The sequence below is a fragment of the Drosophila gunungcola genome, unplaced genomic scaffold (genome assembly GCF_025200985.1).
Source record: "Drosophila gunungcola strain Sukarami unplaced genomic scaffold, Dgunungcola_SK_2 000103F, whole genome shotgun sequence".
In the NCBI taxonomy this organism is placed as follows: domain Eukaryota; kingdom Metazoa; phylum Arthropoda; class Insecta; order Diptera; family Drosophilidae; genus Drosophila; species Drosophila gunungcola.
This window is the reverse complement of record NW_026453265.1, coordinates 205,518-224,984: the sequence shown is the minus strand read 5'-3', so window position 1 is coordinate 224,984 and position 19,467 is coordinate 205,518. Positions and strand designations below refer to the sequence as shown.

General features: G+C 35.5%; 1 protein-coding gene across 2 annotated transcripts in view; it reads left to right on the top strand.

Annotated features, from left to right (window-relative positions):
• Positions 1-19,467, top strand: part of LOC128265229 (transcription factor Sp8) — a 34,955-nt gene that overhangs the window by 11,372 nt on the left and 4,116 nt on the right. The window lies entirely within an intron of this gene.

The window sequence follows — 19,467 nt, the reverse complement described above, 5'->3', positions numbered from 1 at the left end:
CCAATTGAATTAAATCAGGCCAAGAAACAGCTATCTAAACAAGTGCTAGCCCTGCTTGTCCGTTACTGTCCGTTATACGGAATTTGTACCTATTGGTAACTCAATTTAGAAGGTATCTTCCTAAAACCCTTTCTAAACAATTATTATGGTCTTTGGCTATCAAAAAATATCTTCAAATCCTTCAATTAAGTTTAATTATCCTCGCTTGTCCGTTACTGTCCGTTATACGGAGTTTATACTCATGGTAACTCATTTCAAGAGATATACGCCTGAAACCCTTTTTAAATAAATTTTATAGCTATAGGCTATCAACAAATACCTTCAAATTTTTAAATTAAGTTAAATTACCTTGCTTGTCCTTTACTGTCCGTTATACAGAGTTTACACTCTTTGTTTACTCGGCTTTACAAAATATATACTTAAAACCCTTTGTAAAAAATTATTATGGTCATAGACTAACAGAAAAGTATCTTTAAATTAAAATTAACTAAAACCAAATTAAATCAAATTATTCACTTGTCCGTAGCTGTCCGTTGTGTAGAGCTTCAGTTCATTTTTATCTAAATTCCTTAGAGAATTTTTATAGAAACTTGACAAATCCACACTTTTATTCGGCATAATATATTGCTGTAAATCCTTTTATAATGCATATACACCTTGGCCTCACGCACTTAAGTATCTCTATTAAATCCCTGAGGAATGCTGTTAAATTGGGTATATCATCTGAAAGTCAAGAGTGTTTCCTTTGGTGTTTACACTCTGACGACGACTTCTGTCAACACATCCAAAAGGGAAATCTCAGCCGGACGGCCAGCTGTAAATATTGTGTTAAACATTAAATGAAGTCGTTAAAATCGTTTAATGATGCACTCGTTAGTCACTCGCGTTGACAACTGAGGTGATGGTGGTGGTGGTGGTGGTGGCCTCCAACTGGGGGAGACTCACCCTTTATTCTCCTTTTTTATTTTCCGTATTTTTTTTGGCTGCTTGGCAATCTGGCGCGTCGGAATCAACGGGCATGACTTCAGTCGGCTGTTGTCAAAAGGAATTGAAAGGATGTTTGATGGCATGCTAAATTGACAAATGCATGCAAAACACTTTTCGGCTGCTGCATTTGCGCATACCGCCTCATTATTCATAGCTAGTAAAACTCGCATGTTGCCGTCGTGCGGGAAATGTTGCTGCTGTTGCTGTTGCGTGTAAGTTGCCATGCAATTGGCAGTGCCTCATCCCGATTTAATCCCACTGTTTCTGGGGGGCAATTAGCCATGGGTATGGGATGGGATGCCCTTTCCTATGGCCCTTTTTCCAATATTTACCTTGACTTCAATGGGGCTTTATGTAGGCTGCAACAAGTGCTGATAGTGCCATTGGTATTGCCTTTTATAGTACTGCTGCAGCTGCTCAAAGCCAAACGGTTTTGGGGGTCTAGTCATAAGGTCAAACTGCGCGCATTATCAACGCTGCCACAATGGCAAAATCTGCAATGGCACTGAAAAAAATTGGTCTTCGTAATGATAGAAAGTTGTTTCAAAGGTATGAACATTTTTATATAAAATTTGTAAAAATTATGACTTTTTTTTTTTTTTAAGTTTACAACATATAATATTTGCATCAAATCTTAAATCGGTTTTTGTAAAACAAAGTGTATAAATATAGAATTTATACATTCATTAATAAGAATAAAATATGATTTTATTAAGTAATCTTTGTAAATTGTGTAGTTAAAAACAAAAGAATTAACGGAAAGTAAGGTAATATTTAAAGAATATTTTATGATGGGACTTAATTTTTCGAGTGTAACAAAGCAGGTGGTTCGTAGATAACTTTAAAATGTAAAAAAAAATATATATATTATATATTAAAATGCAATGGATGGTAAAAAGATGTTCCAACCTTGTGGTAAAAATTGTTTAGCTGATACAAGTCAATTGACTTAAATTGTTTAAACTCAATTTAGTTGAGCTCCTCATTTTTTGCAGTGTAACACAGCAACATTATGCTTAAGCGCTGCAAGCGGTTCGTGCTTAAAAGCGCGCGACACACACACACACATATTCCAGGGAAACATTGTTGCTGTTGTTAGGCCCGCCAGCAACATGCAACATGAGTTGCTGTTGTTGCTGTTGCTGTTGCCTGCTTAAGATGTATCTGCTGTGATTACCACCAGGCGAGCGTGTACTTAAGCATTTTATATGCTTTTTTTATGCCATCTTGTCCTTGTGCAACATTGAGAGAGTTGCGGGCTGCAAGTTGCGGATTGCAAGTTGCTAGTTGCCAGGGGAGAGTCCGAAATTGGGTTTATAACTTTGCGCCGAGACGCGCGCGTTGAAATGGCGTTGATGATGTTCATGTTTCATGTTTGTGGCTTGATGAAGCGCAACGATTATCCCCTACAACAACAGCAACAACAGCAACAATATCATCCAGCAACACGGGCTGTAAAAATATGCCACAAATTGATTGATTTGCCACGGCACGAAGCTGAGCCAAAGACGTTTGGCCACGTTGCAAACTCGTTTCAGTTTCAATTTCATTTTTAAAGGCATTTTTCCTCCTTTGCTCTTTTTTTTTTTTTTTGTTATTTTTCATTTATTTTTTTTATTTTTGCCAACCAAAAGTGGGCGTTCTTGTTGCTGGCGTGCCAAAAAACTATCTGAACATGGCGACAAAATATGCAAAGCAAAACCAAATGCAATTGAAACGCAACGAAAATTGTGCAACGCCTACTTGCAACTCGGATGCAGGCTCAAGTATTTATTTTTACATTTTTACATTTTTTTTTGCTTTTTGCTTTTTGCTATTCGCTTCGATTTTATTTTTATTGCGGAACTGCCACACAACAATTTCCCAATTGAAATGTGTACGCGAAAATTGTTGCCGCTTGACAAATAAGTTGCATGCAAATAGCAGCAGAAACAGCAGCAACAGCAACAGCAATTGCCACTGCAACATCAACGGCAGCAACAGCAGCAACAGCAGCAGCAGCAATTTGTATGCAATGAATTAAATTCCAGTGCACACAATTTTCTCAATGGCAAGCTGGCAGCGGGGTTTTCCATTGATGAAAATCACCAGGCTCACCTTTGACCATCTGGGTTGTTTGTCAAGTTGACTTGACAGCAGCAACATCTACGGCAGCAACAGCGACAGCAACTCGATGAGCAGCAGCAACACTGGTTGCAAGTGGATGGAAAAATTCAAGAACTAAGCTTATTAAATGGGTACACAAAGAAATTTTCAATTTAATTTAACTAAGAAAAAAGTTATTAAATTGCTTAAAAAAGGTTTTTTGGTAAACCTGTTCTTGAAAACTTCACCTATTGAAAAACCGATTTTTAAGAGCTTAACCATCATATTTAATGGAAAAATCCAGGAATTAAGCGAATTAAATGGGTACAGAAAGAAATTTTCAATTTGATTCGTTATCACTTTAGTTTTAATTTAAGAAAGTTATTATATTGAAGATATAATATCATAATTTTACCTATTAAAAACAGATTTAAAATTGGACCATATGGTCTGGTTTGTATTGTGGCTTTTAACCACTGTTGTCTTGTTGACGTGACAAATTCGTTTGGAGCCAGCCGCTTGTCCAACAAATGCAATTAGTTAAATGAATTTTTAGCCAAGTCTCGGTTACGCTCGGCCATCGAAAACGTTTATCAACATCAAATTGAAAACTCAAAATCCAGTTGACTGAGCGACTGAGAGTTTTCCCACATTCGTCAGTTGACGAGGCAACTGGGAAAAGTGGTAAAATGTCTGAGGGGAAAGCCGGCCCAAAAAACTGAGAAAATGGCCCCGAGGGCCAGCAAGTCAAACGCCAGACTCCGGCTCTGTCTGTTCGAAAATTGTGGGTAATTTTCGGGGTTACCTTCGCCCGGTTTAACATTAGCGTGTGTGCAGGTTGTAATTTTCTACTTTGCGCCTGGAAAACGAGAAGAAAGCTGGGGGGAAATCAAGGGAAAATGGGGGGAAAACCTTTCAAGAGTCAATCGTTATGGCCATGGATTCCTTGTGACTTGTTAACTGCTCATAAAAGGCCAGCCAAAATCGAAATCGAAAAGCTCTACACTGTTAAAAAAAAAACGTGGAGAATCCAAATATTTTGTAAGCAATTTAAATATTTTTCACATGGTTTTCATCCATTTTAAGTAATTTTAAATAAAATATAATTTATTTAAATTAAATAAAATGAACTTAAATCAAAAATAAATCTCATATGTTCCTCACTAATTAAAATATTTTTATTAAATCTAGGTATGTAATATGCATTGTATTTCTTATAGGGATTTAACATTTAATTTATATATTATATATAAAATGTTGAATTCAATGGTTAGATAATTATTTTTAATACTCAATTTCCTTAACAGTTTATAGTATATAGTGTATAGTGCTTTTCATATTACGTGTACTACTGTCACTTCCTAATGGTATAATGAGCTCTACGATACGATCTCTGGTGTTTGTTGCGTTTTGTTAATTAGCCATTTAATGCCCAATAAACAATGGCAATGCCATTAGCCAGAATCCGATTCAAAATCAGAGACACAAACACGATTTTTGATTTATTGAGTCATTAAATAATAATCATAATTTACTTGTTTAGCAGAGGCTATTCATATATATAGATAAAAATATATAGATATATATAAAGATAAAAAGAATTCTTGTTTATTCGGCATTAAATGGCAAATGTTTGTATATATTATTTAAATAACTCTGGGCGATTTGATTGATTATGTGTGTGATTCTTATATTTTTCTTTCCTATGTCTAGTTTACACCTATGGTTAAATTTAGAGAGGGCTTACAAGTATTTTCTACTACTTTACACCTATGCTTGAATACGAATGCCTCTGGTCAAATCAATTTATCAAAAAGAATATGCTTGGTTACATCTTCAGCCCTCGCAGATTATGAAATTAAAATTTATAAAGACACTATTCGATAGAGGTGGCTTACTACTACTTCGACTAGCCATCATTAATCAAAGTCAGCCCACGGGGCTCTGATAATCTCCGTCTGCGTCTGAGCTTTTCGGTGGACAGTGTCAGCGAAATAAATACAAAAAACAAAAAAATAAAAGCAAAAAAATTTGACGCCGAATAAAGAAATCAATAAGTCAAATTGCCAGCCAACGGACATGGGCATTTTCATTATTTATTATTAAACGAATTGGTGCAACCTTAACTGCCAAAGCAATTGGCTACCGGTCTTCTTCCCTTCTTTTTTCAGTCTTTTAGTCTTTCACTCCTTCGATCTCCTTCGAAATGCCGATGCCATTCGAAATGAATATGCAAAAGAGCCCCGGCACAACGAGAATAAATAAATATAAAATAAAATCGTTTGCTGGGGGAATTGGGGATTTTAGGGGGGAGGGGGAGGGCGACTGGGACCGACAAAAAACCGGCAGCATTTTGGAGCTGATGCCCAGACAGCTGGACAAGCCCTCTTCACAGCGGGATAGCGGATGCGGCCATATAGCATGCATATGTTTATGGGCATGGAGGAGGGTCAGGAGGAGGCTACAAGCCCAACCCAACCAAAGCGAACCAAAGCGAACCAAAGCGAAGCGAACCCAGCCAAACCAGGCCCCATTCGCTCTTATTTAGCTAATTTAAATGAGCTGCAAACAAGCGGCCATAAAGATATTTGTTGCAAAAACGACTTTGAGTTGCTCTAAAAGTTTTTTTTAGTAAGGAACTTATTTTAAAGTCTGAAAATTAGCCAACAAACATCGTATATGCTTAAATATACACTTTTGGATTTAAACGAAATTTAATTTGGATTTTATAAAAATAAAAATTTGTATTCAATCAAAGTTCACTTGGAATCGAATAGTTAATGGTATATATGGAATTATCCAATATTTAATTATTAAAGTGGTTTTGGTTTTCCCATTATTTTGAGGTAAAAGAAAAATTTGAGGTGTTTAAAAACGAGTTATTCGAATAACCTGAATAAATCAATATTAATTAAAACTTAAATAATTTAAAACAATTATTAAAATAAAATATATATATATATATTTAATACACAGACATTTTAAAATTAACTAATTACCATATTAAAGAACTTGTATGAATCAGATTCGAAAATATTTTAGTAAAATGAATCAGAAAGCAAATCAGATTCGAAAATATGTTAGTAAATATAAAAATAATATAATATAGAGAATATAAAGGGTATTTGTATCATCCCCAATCGAAAAAGGAGAACAAAGCAAAGCGAAGGGCTGAAAGCGATTTTATGGGATGCGTCTTGCAATTTATCAAACATTTTGGGTAGGCGGCAGCAGCTACAAACAAATTGATTTGCATAACCAATTATAAACACATTCCTTTGCCCCTTTTGCACCACATCACATCCTTTCGACTCCTTGTTCTTGTGGATTTTGCCTCTGTTTCTGTCCGAGTCTTTTGTTTAACACAAATTGTCGCACTTTAGCAGAACAACAAAGTCCAAACAATGGATGCATATATGTGTATATAAAATATGTACCATATATAAAGTGAGTTTATTTGCCATTGACACGAACCACATTTTTGTCTATTTATTTAGCCATTGTAGCTGCTGTTTTTCGTCAGCTTATTTGCTTGGCTAAACTGACCAGAACAGATAGAGATATAGATATAGAAATAGATATAATTGTGTGGCCCAGTTAGATATCAACCGATCACCGCCTATTTAGCACAGCCAAACACACACTTTATATGGTGGGATATATGGAGCTGTAAAACAAATCTGATTGCACATTGTACAACCATTAATCGAGTCACGTCAACTGCGAACTGCAGCCAAATGGCTTTTCACATGACAATAGTGCATTAGCCAAAAGGTTTTCAGCAGTCTGCTTAGCAAACTAGAAATTTTAAATCAGAAATTTAAACGAATTTAAATTAATAAAAAGCTTTACAAGGCTCATGCCTAAGCACATTTTACTAAATATGTTTTTGTAATTTTTGACATTCATTTAGGTAATTTAATAAGGATCATAAGCATCTAAGTTAAAATTTGTTTTTACAGCTTAAATTAGATATATTTTTAATAAGATTTCTTGCTGCAAGAAACTATATAAATTCGGTTTGAGCTTTAAATAATTCCAGAATTAATTTTCAAAAGTTTTTTGGTGATAACATGCTTAACATAAGACGCGTTGCCAAATTACTGACTGCTTTGTGAAGCTGATGTTTAAACTATCAATACTAGCTTGATAAGGGTGAATTTTTTTTTTTAATATTGTTCTTTTAACATCATAATTTTTTGCGAAAAATTACGAAAACTAAATATTTGGAGCAGTGAATGCAATTCGGTTAGAAATTTCATTACAAACCCCAAATGTTTTTTACTTTTGACCATTTTTTCTAGGTTTTAATACAAAATCAATTTTTCAAAAGTGTTTTTCTGGTGTTTTTGGAGGTTAGTTGAAAAACACACATATTTCTGAAGTGACTTTTTTGTTTCTTTGTTGGAATTTTAGATTTAAATGGCTGTTAGAAAAAAAATGCATTTCATAAATGGAAACCAAGAAAATTTGGTAGACCAAATCAGTTTTTAAATTATTCCAATGCGGTTTGTTCAATTCCTTAGGATTTTCTAGCTCAATCTATTCTATCTATCTTTTTGCATAGGCTAAGAAAACAGCAAAAGAGAGAGGTGAGGTGTTTTGTGTAGCCCATCACTTATTAAACACTCGTCACTTTTAATTAAAAGTCGCCGCCTGTTCCAGAGACTTGTTGGCCAGGACTGCGGGAAAGGGGGGCGGTGAAAGGGGGACTGCAGCTGCATGCCACTGCAATTTGCAATTACCACAAACACGCGGCGCAGGAACCAACGGCAGCAACATCGCATGGCAAAAGTTTTGCAATTAGAACACTTTTCGCGTGGTTTTAATGATAACACATAGCTTGGTTGAGTAGTGTAAAAAGGGGGGGGAGGGGGCCCACTGCAGTGGGCGCAGGCGGGTGGGGGCGTGGCAGGAAACTAGCTTTTAAGTGTGTCTGCACCCGGCCAAATGCGCGAATATTTCGAGTGAAAAACGTTTGCAGGTTTGGAGTTTATTTTATTTTATATTTTTTTCTTTTTTGTTTGTTATTTTAGGACTATGTTCTTGGCATAGTTTCGGAATCAAGTGGAAATATTGTTGGTCCTGCTTTGTTTTGTGTGCTGGTGGTCAAGTGGCGAAAAAAGGACAATGGACAATGCTTCGTTTTTACAAGAACTCTCTCATTAGAGCGCAGATTTAGAGCAAATGTTCATTGTCCTGTATTGGGAATAGGTATGTTTGGTGTGCAGTGTGTTGTGTGTTGTGTGTTTTGTTTTCTTTTGCCTTAAATCAGGCGCTGGGCACTGGCATTAAAGGATTTACAGGATCAACGCATGGATTTCGGAGCTCTCTTTCTCACATTTTCTGTCTTTTTCCCTCTGGCATCCTGCGGCGATAATCACAGGATCACAGGATCACTGGATCACCCTCTCTCTCGTTCATAGACCGCTAATTTGTTACAAAAATTGCACATTTCGATGTTCGCGCCATGGGGTCGAGAATCCGTGTCCCTAATTTCCCATCCAAGCATCCCCTCTTAGTTTATTTTATTTAATTTTTTTTTGTGGCCCATCCATCAACGCCATTTGGCAGTTGCCTCCTCTTTTTTCCCTCCCTCTCTCTATCTCTCTCTCTCTCTCGTACTCGCTCTGTCTCTCTTCATTCATTCACTGGCGGCCTTGCCCTTTGACCTTCGTCTCCTACTGCGCCATTTCGAGCATTTAGCGGCACTTAGTTCATCCATCCACCCATCCTCCTTTATCCCACCCTTCTGGCAAATCTATCTGTCGCGCTCTTGACGTGCGAGTGAGAGGAAGCTAGTGGTGATATAAAGTACAGTCATCGGAAATTGTATAAAATGTTCCCAACTCAAAGTAAATTTTACTTAAAATAATATCATAATTCTAAATATTTTTGTTTTTATGTTAGGGAAATTGAAATTATGTTTCTATATTATATATTATAGTTTATTAAGATATTATTTTAACAAGAAGTTAAAATCCCAATAACTGCAGCTTTTTTATGTTTTCAAAATTGCAGTGTTTTCGTTATATGTTAAACTTGTTAGTGATAGATTGAAAAAAAAAACTACTGGAATTGTATTTTTTCAATTTTATTTCTTTTAAGATATTAAAAAAATTTAAATTCAAAAAGGTTTTTTGTTTATGTTATAGGTAGAACTTGTAAATAATAGTTACTTTTAAAATGTAATTTCGTTGACTTATAATTCAAAATGGTTTTATGTTTTAGTTAAATGTCGAACTTGAAAATAATGGGTGAAATAAAAAAATTCTTTTTTAAGTTCCTTGAATAGGAAGAAAAGATTGAAGTGAGTATTAAATATATAAAATTAAGTTTTATAAATATACCAAATGATGCAAAATATTTGCAAGCGAGGGAGACAGACCGAATCAATAGTCTCGTCATAAATATCAATTTCAAGTTGGCTTTCAATCAAACTCATTATGCTAATGAAGACACACAGCTGCGCACGCCTACACACACACATAAAAGTGGGTTTAAAAAAACTCACAGATACAAAACACACCTACAGATAAAGAGAATCGATCGGTAGATGACTAAGTGAGTGAGTGAGTGAGTGAATCGAGCTTGAGTTGGTTCGACCAACTTGCTCTGGGGCTGCTTAACCATTTATTCATCCCTCCTTCCAACCATCACTCTGTTCAGCCATCCATCCAACCATCCATCCATCCATCCATCGATCCATCGATCCATCCATTCCATGCCTGACCATCGACATGAACATCGACAGCTTGCGGCGACGTTTAAATTTGTTCATACTATAAACAAAATGAGCTGAAGATTCTATCTGTTCGTGTAAATATTTGTTAAAATTAAGCTTTCAACTGAAAAGTTTCAAAAATTTTAATTTTCCTATCGATGCGATCTTGAAAGCCAAAAGCCCCTCAGTCCATTCACTATCTTGTCAGCCATGATCTATATGGATATTATTATGCCATATATATGTAATATAGTTTCTGATTGATGCCGTAGATCGGCGGATCGTTATAAAGCTGACAACGATTAGTCTAATAGTTGGTAATTTGATTTGATTTAAGCGATTACCCTACGACTGATCATTAGATATCAGCTGCCATAACTTGGGGAAAAGCAAAATCGCCATTGTTGGGTCCGCTAATTTGTCAGTTAGATTGCAGCGATCAAAGTGATCAAATTAAATATATTTTATTAGGGCTAAGTGGTGACAAGAGATCAGTAATTGCCCTAAATATATATACGTTATCACCATGAAATGATGGATTGATTTGAAAAAGATTTTTAAGAGGTGCTTGTACCTCTGAAATTTCATTTCACTTAAGTCTATTGGCGAAGTTATTAAATAAATATAAAGATCACGGGAATTACAATTGCTTTAAAAAATAGCCAACCTTAATCTTAATTTCTTTTCACTGGTAAAAATCATGCAATTTAATATGCATTGTTTTTAATATAATGATTTAAAATTTAATTTATGTTTAAAATATAACATTTTAAATACAGTAATCAGATATTTATTTTTACTAAGCCATTTTTTTTACCAGTTTTAGTCTCAACTTAAACTCTTTTAATTGTTTTTTAAATATTAAAAAGGGTATTTTGGCTTCGTCTGGCTTATAAATCGACATCAACATCAAATTTTGTTTGCATTTTTAATGTGTTTTTTTGTTGCTTAAATATGCTGCTTGTTTTGTGGCCTGTGGCGAATGTTTTGTCTCTATATGATGGTGCGGTTTTTGTAGTTTTTTAGTATTTCTGTTGTTTGGTTTCTGTGTTTTTTTGCTCAAATTAGCCTGCAGACATGGGCAGACATGCAAACCGTATGGCTTATAGCGCAACTATATACTACAAGCCGCAGGAGCAACACCTTCGCGAGCTGCACACACATAATTCAATTAATTTGATTTAATTGCCGCAATGAAAGCAGCGCATAAATTGCATAAATTAGCCAGAGTGAGCAATGCTCCGGCAATTAAACGACCACATAAAAAATACCCATAGCTAGCTGAATATTCTCAATAGTTTTCTTGGTTTTTTTCTTCTTTTTTATAGACCTTAAAATGCTGGATCAAATGCGAATTTATGCCCTTAAAAATCCGAACCAATTGGCAGCTCCACCCCAATTTTATACCCCTTCTTAAATTATAGACCCCCTGTTTTTTCAGAGGGTTAAAATGTGAGCTCGCCGCTTTTGGCAAATTTTTTTTTGTTGTTGTTGGCCCGGCTAATGACGTTGCAAATTTGTGGCCAATGTTGTTGCTGTTGCCTGTCAGCGTTTATTTTGTTTGAAGTCGAACCTTCTGCACCCCCCTCGCAAAAAAAAACCCCCCAAATGTGCTGAAAGTTGCGAGTTTTATGAAGTTTTAAGCAGGCTCTAAGTGTAATGCGAGTTGAACACGTCAACAGGGGAAATGCTGCGGTTCGGGTTGGGGAAATGTGTGAAGGAGTCAAGGATGTGGTGGGTTAATGTCGACAATAACAAAAAAAAATATGGGGAAAGGGTTAATCCAATTCCAATGATTCCAGGAGAGGATTCAATGAGCTAGCAATTTTACTTGGATTATTAATTAAATTAGGTTTCTATATTACTAAATTGTTAACTTGAAATTCTATTTTTTCACTATATTTTTTTTAAATAAAGTAGGAAACCGTATATTTAAATATAGAATTTCAAGTCTTTGTTTTTAAAAATAAATTAATTATGAAATTTAATCTAAATTCTTTTCATATGTCTTAAGCACTTTTGCTGGAACAATTGAATTATTTAACAAACTGGTTTTAATGGCTCTTATTGCACTCCCTGCTTATTTTCTTTTTACTGCGTCAGCTAACCCCTTTATTTTTCTGGACAGAGCTCCCCAAGCCCAACCACTTCGAAATTGAAAACATAATCAACCCCAATTACTGGGCTTTGGGCCTGAACTTAAACACCCAAACAGGCCAAACCACTCACCAAGTTCGGGTTCAAATTAATAGCAATCCGAGGCACATTAAATGTGACCCCTTAGGATTCTTTTGGCCACATATAGTAGTCGAGAATGTCATGTGGCTCTAATGAGCGGTCAGTTAATCATGATATTTAAGTCGAGGGAGGGGAGAGGGCCAAAAGGGGGGCGTGACAGTTGCCCTTGGAAGCGCCGGGGGGTGGAAAATGGGGGTGGGGAGGGTGGTAACACCAAAAGCCAAGAACATCAAATTAAAGCATTTCCTAAATTAAAATCTTATAAGCGAAGTTCTCTCTCTCTCTTTTTTGCTTCCCCTCTCTATTTCCGTCTCTTTCATGCTGCCTCTCTGCGTCTCTTTCTGGCTGGCTCTCGCCATCTCTTTCTGCCCTCTTATTGCCGCACATTAAAGACACTTTAATGCACTTCATCAATTTGGGTTATGACTCCACTTCGCCTTTAGACGAATCTCTCAGTTCGTAATTATCGGTCCAGTCCAAAAATTAGTGCTCACATAGACTAGGATATACCCTATATAGCATAGGTGTTTACTGAAAATCAATCAAAAGTAAGTGATAATGAGTTAAGTATTTTTTGAAAAAATGTCTTTTTGAAAATAAATGATAGTATTTTTTATATATTTATAATTTTTAATATGTATTCGCTATACTAATTACTACTTTTTAAGTAATATAATGGTATAAAGACATTATTATGGTTAAAAAAAAAAAAATTTTGTTTTAAACTTCAAAAATTTTTTCAAAAAAAAAAAATTTATATATCAAATAGGGTATTTATGGTTAGCCTAACCTTTTAGGCAACTTCCTCCCTCTAGCTTTTTTTATTTTTCAGAAATTTCTCAAAAAATAATAAATAATAAAAGCAGCAGCAACGAGTCAGCAGATAGGGATAAAACAGAATAAAAAAATCTATATAACGCACAAGAGAAGAAGGATGAAAAAATAATAATAAAAATTATGATGAAAAAGTCTGAAGCTTTGGAAACTCCATTAATTTTTGCCCGGCTACTTCTGCTCTGCGCCGTTTTTGGAGCGTCATTGTTAATGAGTTTTCGTGTATGGCTTACTTATGGGCATGGGCATGGATCCTCTGAGGACCAGGCCAGACCAGACCAGAACAGGCCAGTTCCAAGGAACTCCCGGCCCAAGACAAAGTTGACCAGGCGTTTTTTTTTGTTTTTTGTTGTTTTTAATAAACTTCTGGGACAGAAGCGACTCGGTTCCCACGCTGTTTTTAATTTGCAAAGGCTCCTCTTCTCGCCAAGAGAATCGGAGAATCAAAGCCATTAGTTTACACTTTACATGCTAATGGCAGGATGAGGGGTATGGATGGTATACCATACTGTATGTGGTATATGAGGTCCGGTCCCTCATCCTTTTTGGGTAGTCCATAAGGCCATAAGTCGAGTGCCTCGAGCCCTGCGCTTTGTGGCTTCTGAATGGCAAGAAGGCAAAGGAAGGAGCTGCAGCCGAAAATAAAATCAAAACGAATGAACTTTTTTTAATTGCCTATGAAAATTGTATCTGCTTCCACAAAACGATTCTCCGCCAATTCTTCGCTGATTCTCCGCAGATTCTCCGCAGATTCTCCGCCGATTCACCGCCAATTCTCCGCTGATTCTCCAGCGTATTCGGTAGCTCCCTCTTCACTTCGACAGACCGCAATTTAAAGTTTCTTTAATACGTTCGCTGTGTGCCGTTTTTATGATTTTATTTTTTTCGTTCGTTTGTTGTTTTATTTGCATTTTGGCGCCGGAGTTTTCGACTGCAGTTAAATGTGTTTTTTTTTTTTATTTTATTTTTGGAGTGGGTACTGATGAGGAGCGGCTTTTTGTTGCCTTTCACACACAAAGTTTGGGGATTAGCTGAGATTGATTCCCGTTGATGGATGGCGATAATTGTCGGCCACGATAGTTGATTTTTAGAGGCCTCTTTTATGGGCGAGAAAAAACTCATCAGGAGTGTAAATGGCAGCGATAATTGGAAAAGACTAAAACTGGACTGGCCGTCTCGCACTTTGATGTCTTAGAAAAGTGTGGAATAATTCTCAAAAAATTTATTGGCATTCTCAAATAATGACTTTTAGTACGGGCATATTATATATAATTCTCATGGTGTTAAATAATAATAGAATACATTTTTAAAGACATATACTAAAAGGATCCTCGCTAACTTAAACTAACTTAATTAACTCGAACTTACCTAACTCGATTATAAGTTGAGTTTGTTTTATTGGCAATAATAAGTATTGTAATAAGTATTTTTTATTTAATATCTCGATGCGACAAGAATAAGTCTTTCTATTGTTACTATAACTTGATGTCTCCTTAACTGGAACTTATTTTGGAAGTGCTACTTTAGATAATAGAAGTAGGACCAATCTATATATCACATCACTTCCCACTGGAACTAGGTCAACACACACGAGTGCAGATATAGCCACGCCTTGATCCGCCGACTCCAAATCGAATCGGATCACAATACTATAGTTAACAATTTGTTTGGCACTCTCGCACCCTAGGGGGCGCCACTTGGCGCCAGCCGCCGCACCATCCCCTTCTTCTTTGGGTCAAAAAACCATCCATCCCAGCGGCAAATTAGCCACTGCAACGCCCCACCCATGAGGAATTGGACCCTATACCCGGCATACAATATATATATATATATGTATATGGCCTATACAATGCAAACTGATGAATAATGAATTGGTCTTCGGATGAGACTTCAACGGAGAAGCGACGTCGACCACAACGAATTTAGATTTTTCACATTTTTATTGTTGTTTGCCGACACGGCGATGCAACAGAATGCATCTGTCTCTCTCTCTCTCTCTCTCTCTCTCTCTCTCTTTCTTTCGGATTCTCCAATTCTCAACCGTTTTTCTCTGGCTCATTGTAAATCATTAGCGACGACACCTGCTGTGAAAATTATGACACCGCCTCCGATTGATGTGAGCCCAACTTGTTGCCGCTCTGAAAAACGAACGAACGAACTCTGAAAGAGATGGCTAGTTGGCTGCGCGAAAGAGAGAGAGAGCATAGGGTGGGCGTGAGAAGGAGAGGGAAGAAGGGAGCTGAGGTAGATAGAAGGTGAGGAACCTGCAGCGCCATTTGCTGATAGCACCCGCTGTGATTGCGACCAAGGGAATCCGAATCCGAAATGGGAACTTAAGAATTGGTCACTATACAACCTTTGCAACTTCAACTGGCGACATTACCTGCTGTGTTGACCAAATTTGTTTAGCTCGCGCCTTTTGAAGATAGCCCGTTTTTTTCCCTGATTCTGTTTTCACCTTCGGGAAATGACATCCGACTGTTTTAATTAGGCCAACTGCAAGACCTCCTAAGGCGGTCAACAAGATAAAAATAAAAAAAGGGTCGAGGGGAAGTTGTAAATCAGTTATGAAATCAGGTTAAGATAAGCTGAGGATGGAATCAAATGAAGATTTCAATTAATAATGTTTTCATGTCTTCATTTTCTGCAAAGCCTGAAGGACCATATTTAAGTATTTTATGACGAAGGTGTAAAGTTAAGATCAAATATGGATAAAAGTTGTAAATCAGTTGCAATATCAAGTTATGATAGGGTATGAAAGGAATCAAATGAAGGTTTTCTTTAATAATACGTTCACGTCTTTATGGTCTGCAAAGCTTGAAGGACCATATTTTATTAACCATTAATAATGAGAGGAAATGAAGTATTTGTTTATGAAATAATAACCAAGATCAGAAGATCAAGAAAAACAGAAAAAGGAAAAAGGAAGAGGACAAGTTGTATTTCAGTTATTGAGTCATGTTAAGATGTGCTGCAAAAGAAATCAAAGAAAGATTTCAATAAATAATATTTGTATATTTTTATTTTCTGCAAAAATCTAAGGACCATATTTTACTATCATATATAATGAAAGCAAAAGGTATTTGCTTAGTGAATAACAGCAAAAATGTAAGGTAAAGATCATAAGCTGACCTTTATTATTTGAAGCCACTTTAAACCGCAGCAATCAAAAGCCTGATCGATTAATCAAATCGAGTTGTATTTTAATTTGAACCAGACTTCCCTGACTAACTGCCTGACTGCCTGACTGGCTGACCAACTGACTAACTGACTAACTAACTGACTGACTTGCCTGCCCCGATATCATTTTGTATAATTTATCCAACACACACAGCCATTACTCATACGCGCAGTTGCACGACGTTGAAATTGCTCCAATTAAGTGTGTGCTTTTTTCGGCTTCGTTTCGTTTCGTTTGGTTTGGAATTGGGCCTGGGTTTTTTTAGTAGCTTTGGACTGAGAGAGGGGCCAAAGTAGTTCGGTGGCCATCCAGATATATTGTATATCCCAGATCCAGGGGACCTCACGATTTGAATGGGTGATGTCATTAGGCTGCCAAAGCACCTGTCCGTTGCAGGAGATGAGCAGACTTGCAATTGAAAAAGCGGCAGCGACATAAACGTGCCACAAACCGAGATCCACTGGAAGTACGGAAACGGCAATGGTACATACACAGCTGCGGTCAAAATAATAGTACTTCTTAAGCTTATGTAAATGGCAATCAAAAATTGTTTGAAAACTACTTTTAAACATTATTTTTGTATTTTCGTAAAGCTAATACTATAAACTAAATGGGGCAAATATATAAATTCACATTTAACGTAAGCACAATATTTTAAAATAGTTAAAAAAAAATTAACAAAAAAAAATTTAATAAATTAAAAAATGGATCAGACATTTAATACATTTTTATTAGAGAACAAAGTTTAGATGAACGGGGAATTATGTTTTCATTCTTAATTTTTTCTAAAATCATAGCTCTATATTTTAATATATTTGAAAAAGAATATTATTAATAAAAAAAAAGAAAATGTCTCCCATGCCTTAAAGCCTTTCTGAGCACCTTACCTAGTCTCGGTACTATTGCATTGACCTCAGCTGTTTGTAGAAAGGTGGGCGGCTTGAAAGGGGGATTCCCCAGCCACCTCCCTCTCAATTTCTGGAGTGGCCAATTACTGGCCGAAATAGCAGCTTCCGCGGTGGCTCTCTGATCCCGATCTCTGCTTGATTGCGGGTTGCCAAAGCAATCCACATTGGATGGTGCTGCACCACTGCACCACCAATGCACCACCACCCCCTTTCAAATCGCCATCGAAACGGTAAAAGCTCGAAACTGGGCAACTGTAAAACGACCGACTCGAGTGCAGTCAGTAAACTATTAACTTAATTTTTTTGGACAACTCGACGAGGCCACGACTACTGGGCAATGGCCACACTGCACTCAAACAAATATCGAAAAGAAAATGTTTTCCGTAAATTTCAAATATTATAAAATTGGCTTAAACCAATAGGGAAAATTATAATATCCAATTTGAAATAAAATATATCATTTTATTAAAATGCAAGAAGTTTTTTAAATATATTTTACAAAGAGTATATACATATTTTATATATAAATCAAATTAATTTTAATATAATTAATATTTGTTATAAAAAAACCTTTAGATAAATATTTTTGTTTCTAAAAACGAGAATACATAGCCATTATTTAAAAATGTTAGTTCCTAAAAATATTAATGACATAATTTGTTACAATTCATATATTTTATTTTATTTGAAAAATTTTTTTTACTGCTTAGAGTCTTGAAACAAAACTGAATAAATAGCAAACTGACTCATTTCCCCGGTAATCGATTGATGGCAGATTAATTTTGGATCAGTGCACTATGTATCGAGGCTTGATCGAACAACTTTTACCGTATTGCCAAAGTTGTTCAACTTGTTGTTGACAATTCTGGCGTTGTTGTTGCCGTGCCATGTTTGGTTTGTTTTCGGTTTTGGTTGTTTTACCCAGTTTTGGTTGTTCGTTGCGGCAACTCAAGCAGCTGGCAGGCATGAAATGTGTTTGACGAGGATCGAGAAGAGACCACAGATTGGAGAATATCCTTCCATCCTTTTATAGAAATCCTCGACCTTCGTCAATCCTACAGCAATTTTCGGAGTGAGAAAAGGCATGGAAATGAAAACAAGTGCCGGGAGTCGCCGCTAGACAAAAAGCGGAATTGAAAATTAGTTTTGGCCAAGGAATCCCCAAAGCGAGCCGACTTTTAATGACTTCCTCTCAAAACGGACTTCACGATTATAAATGTCTGTGGGAAAAGTGTTTACAACAAAGTCGAATGTGTTATACTCTTGTATAAAAGAAAAATAAATTAAATAATTACCACTTGAATACTTTCACACAAAAATTTTAACAAAATTCTATTATAATTTTATCTTAAAGTATTAAACTTCTACACTAATAAAAAAATATCAAACATTTAATAGTACAAATAAATATGTGACTATTGAATTCAAAACTTTATATTTATTATTTAAATTAAATATTAAATCATATTCATAAATACAATGCACATTAAATTGCATGATGATTAAATTTTCAGATATTAAAATCCATTCCGAAAATATTCAAATGAAAACCTTCTAAAAATTTTTATATTTCATATTTAAAGTAACAAAAAAAACCGTAATGGATAAATATCAAAGCGAAAAATATTTAAATGAAGTACAAAACATTTGGACTTATTACGTTTTTTTACCAGTCTATGTTTCATAATCTTCCCCAAGTACATTTAACCCTTCTGGAGTCCAAAGTGTATATCCAAAATGCCAGAGACCATAAAAACGCGGCTCATTCGCAGCGCTAAAAGGGAATTTCAGTTTTGATTTACGTGGCGAATTAATTTTGTGGGTTGCTGTTCGCTTTTTGGCCCTCTGTCTGCCCTTTTGCCCTCCTTCAGCAGACATTAGAAACCGTTGAAAACAAAGCAAAACCGGGCAGGAAGCGAAATTGAGCTCGACTAATTCGCATTTAAGTAATTTGCAAATTCGCGCGAACGGCTGTTAATTAAGAAATGCAAGCATTCCCATGGGAAATATTTACTAGATATCAAAAAGGATGAGTCAAATCAAATCAAATCAAGTGCATTAATTGATTGGCATTTTTAAAAGGAATTTATTTGTTAAGTGTATAAGTTTTATATAAAAGTTTTTAAAGATACAATTGGGGTACTGAATACAATTTTTAGATTAATTTAGTGGCATAGTTTGTGAGTTGCATTATAGGGGTTAAATATATGCTAAATCACATTTTTCATTTAAATGGCAAGATGAAATCACTCAATTTATAATATTTATATAAAAGAATACGAAATTTATTTAATATTTGTTAAAATAAAGAATAAAAAAGAATATATTTTTCTTGGTGTCCTAAAATTTGTTATTTAAATTTTAGATACCTTTATAGACTCTTTAAAATTATAATAAATTATATTATTTAATGAATACGTTTGTAGAAATACCCTTATAGACCCCTAAAAAATTATAATTAAATCCCTTTTTCTTATGTATTTGATACACCTTTAGAAAATAGCTTTTAA